At 41.6% G+C, this 7,144-nt stretch overlaps 1 non-coding gene across 1 annotated transcript; it reads left to right on the forward strand.

The window, feature by feature from the left end:
- Nucleotides 1-336: 336 nt before the first annotated feature.
- LOC122792577 lies at nucleotides 337-478 on the forward strand. Its single transcript, XR_006363389.1, has one exon. It is a non-coding gene; the product is annotated as a small nucleolar RNA SNORA16B/SNORA16A family (small nucleolar RNA).
- Nucleotides 479-7,144: the final 6,666 nt, after the last annotated feature.

Raw genomic sequence — 7,144 nt, forward strand, 5'->3', positions numbered from 1 at the left:
TTAATGGTGGAACTTGTCGGTAACTAGAGGTGGGTGGGCATGAGTCACACAGGGCAATGTTCATGCGTGTTTGTTGCACATGTCCATGGGGGGGAGGGGACCAGCCACTGACCTTTGGAGTAAAAGCTATCTTCTGTGATTCTACACTTGTAAATATGCCAGGTGTTCTGTCTTGGGATATTAACTGAGGTGGCAGCTTGGAGGCTTTTCAGGCAATTGATGTATTGATGTACTTGAGAGAATACCCAAGACTAGTTAATCTGCATGGTAGTAAGAGGAGATGAGCATTTTTGGCAATCTTTGGTATAGTCATTTAATTATTGCAGCTTTTAAGTTTCAGGCCCTTATCGAAGCCATGTCTGCTTACTTTCATAGCCGATGTGGTCAAAAAGGAGCCAAGAATAAACTTTTTCTTTGACGGTCGCTGCTTGGGTTAAGTGCAGTACCTGAGCAGCAACATTGGCAAGAAAAGACAGATCTTGTATGTTGGGCTTGAGCTTGGGGGTAAAGGCCAAAGGAATTGCCAAGTATGCCATGTCACTCTACACACACCTGGTTAAGAGAGGCTGATGGGAACCTCTGCTGGTGCCTAAGTGTCGTCTGAGTTCCCCTTTTACTGATGGCCGTTTTGACTTTGTGGTTGATCTGTGAACACATCATGGCTCTAACCTTCATCCTTTAACTGGGGTTTTCAACTGCTTTGCAGGCTAAACTTTGCTTTATTATATGGTTGCATTGTTGGCACTGGCATAACATTTCAGTGCAGTCTGTCTTGCAGAAGTGGTCTGTGACATGCTGTTTAACATTTATGTTGAATTCTGAGTCCTTTGATTACACTCTGATCTGGTCAAACCTTTCCCACCTCAGTGTATCCAGTTATGCTTTCTGCAGTGTGGTCACCTTATTTTTCTTGGGTGGGGGGCCTTTTAGGCCATTTTTTCCTGTGAGGCATTTGTGCCTATAACCCCATCCCCTGGTTGTGACATCAGGTTCTCCATCCTTGGGCACGGGCCACTTGTACTTGTGTAGCTTTGAATTCTGTGGTTCTGCATGTAAAGGCTGCTTTCTCATGTCATTGTACCTTGGGTGTATGCCACTGTTTTTGTCGTGGCCACAGTGACTGTTCTGAAGCCAGCTTTCCTTGTGTTGCCCCTTCCAGGTAGCCTGTTGGATAGATCTGACCTTTTTTTTTTGTCCTCCCCCCTCCATTTTTGGGGGGGACCAATGTACATTGGTTGTTCCATCGTCCCTTGCTATTTATTTCATTTGGCAGCATCTTTCTCTCACTTTTGACTTGTAGCTAGTTGCACTATTGCATTGACAGTCAAGGCTGAGGTTTGCTTTATCTGCTAGTAGTAAGTATTAGAGTAGTGTGAACGTTATTCACATATTTTGCAAATGGAATGTAGCATTTTCCACATATGCTGCCTTTACAGTAAGCAGTTTTAACTGGAAGTAGGTGAAGTGGAGCTGGTACATATGGAATCTTGTTTTCTTCACTGTTCTGATCCTTTGCTTAGTCTCAACTTTCTGGTTTTGATTTTGTTTGTTCAAAAGGTGGCAAGTTGCTTCCCAACTCAAATTTACCACCTTGATCAGAGACTTATCTGTGCTAGATTACAAAGCTCTTCTTTCTAAGCTTCAATTAACCAACTAGTTTTCTTAACATTGAGTGGGTCCGGTGAGGATCATGGTTATTCCTAGTTAATGTCCTGTCTGGTGATCCCTGTCGGGTTGAACTTGTGTGGTAAGCCTGCTTTAGTACAACCTACATGTATGTCTTGGGTGGATGGGGGACCTCAAAGCATGGTAACCAAGGCTTGTAGCTTTGAAAATGGCTGCAGTGCCTCCAACTACATGCAAGAGCAATAGGTGCACTTTCATAACTGGGTCTGGATTGGCCTTGTTTGTATTAGTAAGCCCTAACACTTAATGCTGGTCTTTGATCAGACTCCCTCAGTGCAGAGACTTGTAGGCCTTGCATATGTTGGATTCCCTTCTATAATTTAGGCTAGAAACTGTTTGCATATGCCTTTTGTTAATTGTCTCTTTGAAATAAGTCCTTGTTTCTTTGAAGGAATTCCAGGGTTGTCCTAGCTAAGATGTTGTGTTTTTGGTCTGGTAAACTGCTCTTGTCTGAAGGAAATTATAGACTAATCAGGTGAGTGTATCACTATGTGCTCTCCATGGTGCTTTTAAGCCGTAGCTTTTCCAGATTCTTGACGTGCCATGTCTTTGAAATTCTGAGTAACACTTATTCCTGTTCATTCCTGTTCCTTTTCTGGGAAACCCGAAGTTTCTCAGTTTCATAGAGTTCATTGTCTTTTGGTCTAGAAGCAGACCCAGCAGTGCTGTTAGTGGCCCTGCTTACTGCCATATATGGAGAACTGAGGGGGTTTGGGGTGTACAGGGTTGTGGGAGTGGTCAGTTCAGATACTGACCCCCCCTGTATGTAAAAGGGCTGAATTGGTATTGGATCAGTGTTTATCTTTTGAGCAAAAACATCAAGAACCCATTTGTTAATCAGTCTAGGGGTTCGTAAAATTCATAGATGCATTAAATTCAGATGAGGTTTCACTGGTCATTCCTGCCAGTCAGTGGGTGTTGGCAATGGATTGCCTCCTGAGTTCTTGCATGTTGATCTGCTCCATGTGGTTCATGTACCAGGCAAACTGTGTAAGATGGCCAGCTGTCTTTCACATAATTGCTAGTTGTCCTTCTTGGAATGCATTGTTGGATCTGTGTAATCTGCCATGTCAGTTTCATAATTAACTGCTCAGGCCAGACCTTCCCCCTTTCAGCACATACAAGAATCATAGTTAAGGTACCCTCTTGCACACTTTAAGCCTGAAGTTCTTGAAATAGGTGCTTTGTCTGATTTGAGGAGTTTGTGTTTTAAGACCACACATGCATTTTTTTTCTGGAGAGTGCATTGACCTCCCCCCACACAGCAGGCACATGTATGTACACAAACACACTTGTGTGCATCTGGCGCATCCTCTGTAAACCAGGAATCAAGATTTTCATTTCATTGCGTTAATGGAGCTTTTCTCCTTTAGATTTGATATTTGTAGGATGAGAGCAACTTAAGAATTCATGCAGAAAAGATTCTAAGGCTTTTCATATTGAGGATTGTTAAAGCCATGACTCTCCAGTTTTAATATCAGCTGTACAAACTACTTCTCCCAAAGAGCTTGGTGTCACTTGATCAATCCTTTCACCCTAATGTGCCTTCCAAACAATTTGAAATTGGGAAGATGCCCTTGTTATTGCTCAACTTTGACTTGAGTTTGAAAGAAGGGTGTCTGTTGCAAACCTGTGCTCTGCCTTACCTTCTTAATATGGTAGCCTTTATCACTCACTGTTGTGCCAGAGGTCAGATGTTGCATTGCTATGAACCGAAGGATCAGAAGCTTTTTAAAAGCCTTCCAGGCTTGTTAAGTTTCTGCTTCCTTGGAGTTGCCTTTGGGCTGTCATTGCTGAGACCTGTTTAATTCTTGCTTTTCCAATTTGAAAATTCATTTGGCAGATAAAATTAGAAGCATATATAGATGTCCAGGACACTAATGGTCAGTATTAGTCCAATACTTTAAGAACATTGGAATGAGTTTCATTGTACAATTTATGTATCTTGGTTGCAATGAATTTTAAATAGAATGATCACTGATAAAGGAATTCCTCTGTCTTGGTATAGGAAGTTTGTTTAAAATTTAGGATTATTTATTTTTTATTTATATATATAGATATATATATATATATATATATATATATATATATATATATATATATATATATATATAATGTGTGCGTTTAATTTTTTAAGGTATTTAAAAAATTTTATAACATAATAATTTTGTGCATATTAGATTTATTTTATATTTTGTTTGTGTGGTGTAACTATCTCAAGTCTACCAACTGGATTAAAGCTTTTAAGGAGTGGTGAAGCTTGTTTGTCTTCCTTGTGGTGTGGTTCAGTACATGTTCGTTTTGTTTTCAGTATTGTGAATTTTCAAATTGTGTGATCTTTAGGGGGAAGATCAGCTGGAATGCTAGTAGTTGCCCAATGCCACTTGCCCCTTTATCTGGATAGTCTAGTGCAGTCTTCGAGGAATCTCTCTCTCTATTTGGGTCAGTGTGGGGTATTAAGGCTTTGTTTTGGTCCTTAGCTTTGCTGCTTTACCTTCTTTCAGATCAGGTGTTTTTTCCTACAGCTTTTAAGGTAGCTGACTGCTCCACCTGGCTTTTTCTTGGAAATTTTCATATTGGATTGCACCTTTAGACAAGCAGAATGGGAGGGAGAAGCCTATTACCTTTGTACTAATGTTACTCTTTCTATTGCTGACTTTTTTTTTTTACTAGCTGTTCCATCAATTTGGCTTTTTCAGTCAATTTCTTATGCCACCTTTTTGTAGATTTAAGGGCTGAATCTTGTGCTTCGCACCCCTCCCCAAGAGTTGGCGCTCAGTGATATAAAACTGTCTTTATTTCCTTAGATGCTTGCAGCATTTATGCATCCTAAAATACAACCCCCATGCTTAGTTTTTAGTTTTTTATGTTTTTAGTTGTATAGTGCAGTCCTTTACATGATTCTGGGGTTTTATTTTCTACTGCTAGATGCTCTCATCGTACAGTTTGAGAGGTCAGTACTGTGGCTGAAAGTGCCCCCCCCCCCGATGTTTGTTTAGGATGCCTCTGCTGTGTATTTCACCTTCTCCCATCTTTTGCCTTTCAGAGATATAGCCCCTCTGAACCCCCCCCCCCCCAACACCCACTGTTTAGAGCAGCTCAATAGCTTTTGACTGAGGTCCACCTGCTCATTTTAGTTTACGTTTGTTAACCAGGAACGTCCAACATGGAACAAAGCCAATTTTCAACGGAGGCCCAGGTCTTGCTGACCAGACACTTGAGCATGTATGCTATGGAACCTTCCTCACAGGCCTCAGTTTAAATTGGTGTCTGCATGGGGAGGGGGTGTATGGATCTTGGACTTGTACTCTTGAGCAATATGTTGATAATCTGAAAGTAGCTCTCTTTACAGTTTGGGCCATCCTTGCCAGTCTGAAAGAATCAACTTTTTGGATGCCTCAGAACTATCTGGGAAACAAGTACTTATTGAATAGGTGCCAGTCGCTTCTCATTGTTGGTGCCCTCTCAGTTACCTTGATAATTGGCTGCTGAAGTTTTTGGCTTCTAGACAAACTTAATATGAAATCTAACTTTTTCTGTAGATCTGCAGTATGGGCTCTGCAGATCTGTCCATGCACTTTATGGTACTCCTTGTCTGGTGCTTCATGTGGGCACATAGTTGCATTAACTTGCATATACCACATGTGATCTAACCATTTTCGGATAGTGCAAGAGGGGTAGGCGTGGTACAGCTTTCAGATGTTTAGGAAGGAAAAGTATTGTGCATTTCTCCCCACTAATCTCCTAAGCCTGAGCTCAGTATGAGGGCTCTTTAGAGGCCATACAGGGTTTCTCCAAGGTTTTGTATTATGAATTTTCAGAAGGGTATGGAGGCTGAAACTAACTTTGATTTGCCAGTTTGCCAGAAGAACAGTTATGAAAATCTGAAGAAAATGAGGCAAAAATCTAGACACTCTGCAAACTGTCTGTACAGTTGAGAGGTGTACCTGGTCTCCATGCACAGTCAAACTGTCAGTGGAGAGACTCCTGCTTTTCTTAGGGTGCCCATATTTTGCAGGCTTTTAGAAAGCAGAGCATCAGCTCTTCAAAGAGAATTTGGTGTATTGAATTCTTGCAGTAGCTTTGCTTAGTTTTTCTGAGCCAGCATTTTGTTCAGACACCTTCATGAGTGGCTTATTCCTTTTAAGATGGAGGTTGTGTAGTTCCGCAGAACTGGATTTTGAATCAAGAGGCAGTGCATTTCTGCTTCCTTTTTTATGCTTTGAGAGGGTATTTGCACAGGAGACTATCCCATGGACTGGATTAAGCAACTTGGTATCCAGGATGTTACACTTTCTGTTTGTTCTCAGCAAGTGTGCATACCTGCACTGTCTGAGAACTGCTGCAAAACTAAAAATCTGAAAGGAAACTACTTTTCCCAGCAGTGGACCCGAAGGTCACGTTCTCTAGTAGCCTAAACCAGTGTCTGAAATGGGTCATTTTCAGATAGCAACTGTTCAGTCCATCCATCTTTGAAATTTTAGTGGATAGGTTTTTCTAGTTCTAAATGGGTTTCAGTACTTCAGTTCAGGGCACTTGCGTTTGGCTTCATCACAGCTCCCACTGTAGTCCTCTGACTTGCTTCCCTGCAACCTTCGCATTAGTGATTGCCTCTCGGGGCTTTTTAATCATTGGGAACAGTGACTTGGTGCCTGCTCAGTTTAGCTTTGTGATCTTGCATTCTAAATGTCTATCCTGCTTTTCTACTTGGACAAGATTATTAAACAACATTTGCAGGTGTCTGCCTTAAAGTGTTGGACTTTATCTTTGTGATACTGTATGCCCAGTACCTCCTGAGGGTACTTGGAATTGCAGTGGGATCAGCCTGTAAATTAAGGTAGCTCCAACCAGGATTAGAATTGAAGGTTGGTTTAGGCAGGCCGGACATGTAAGATGAAGTTACCTCAGGTCTGAAAGGCATTGTTTCAAGCTGATATGATTTCAAGAAGGCAGGCTATTCATAGCATTCTGGAAATGAGAGCTGCCCTTGCTTCTGTTGAGGGTTCTCTGCCTTTCCATTGCAGTGCCAAATGTAGCAGAAGTCTGGAGGAACTTGTTCCTAGCACCTTTTGTGAAGCACAAGAATATAAAAATCCACTGTCTAATTGGTGCATCCCACATTCCAGGTGCTATATGTTAATTGGCTCAGTTGGGTTGTGGGCCCTCTGCCACTCAACAGCAAGAACTTGCCAAAACGCTAGCTCTGCTTTGGCTGTTTTGTCACCACTCCCTTTCCTAGTTTGGGGTGGGTGTCTGAAGGATGCTTTCCAGTTTTGGTCTTTGTCTTTGGTTGATTGTATGTATGCCCCATCTTGCAGAGACTTGTTTAAGTGACCTAGGATGGGTAAAGAAAGGCAAAGCACTTGGATTATGGCTAACAAGTTGGAACTTTTTAATCTGGTCTAGCTTCACTGTTCCTTAATCTGGACTAGCTTCATTGTTCCTGTAAACTGCAATT

The sequence above is a fragment of the Protopterus annectens genome, chromosome 1.part2 (genome assembly GCF_019279795.1).
Source record: "Protopterus annectens isolate FY-2018-M chromosome 1.part2, PAN1.0, whole genome shotgun sequence".
NCBI lineage: Eukaryota > Metazoa > Chordata > Ceratodontiformes > Protopteridae > Protopterus > Protopterus annectens.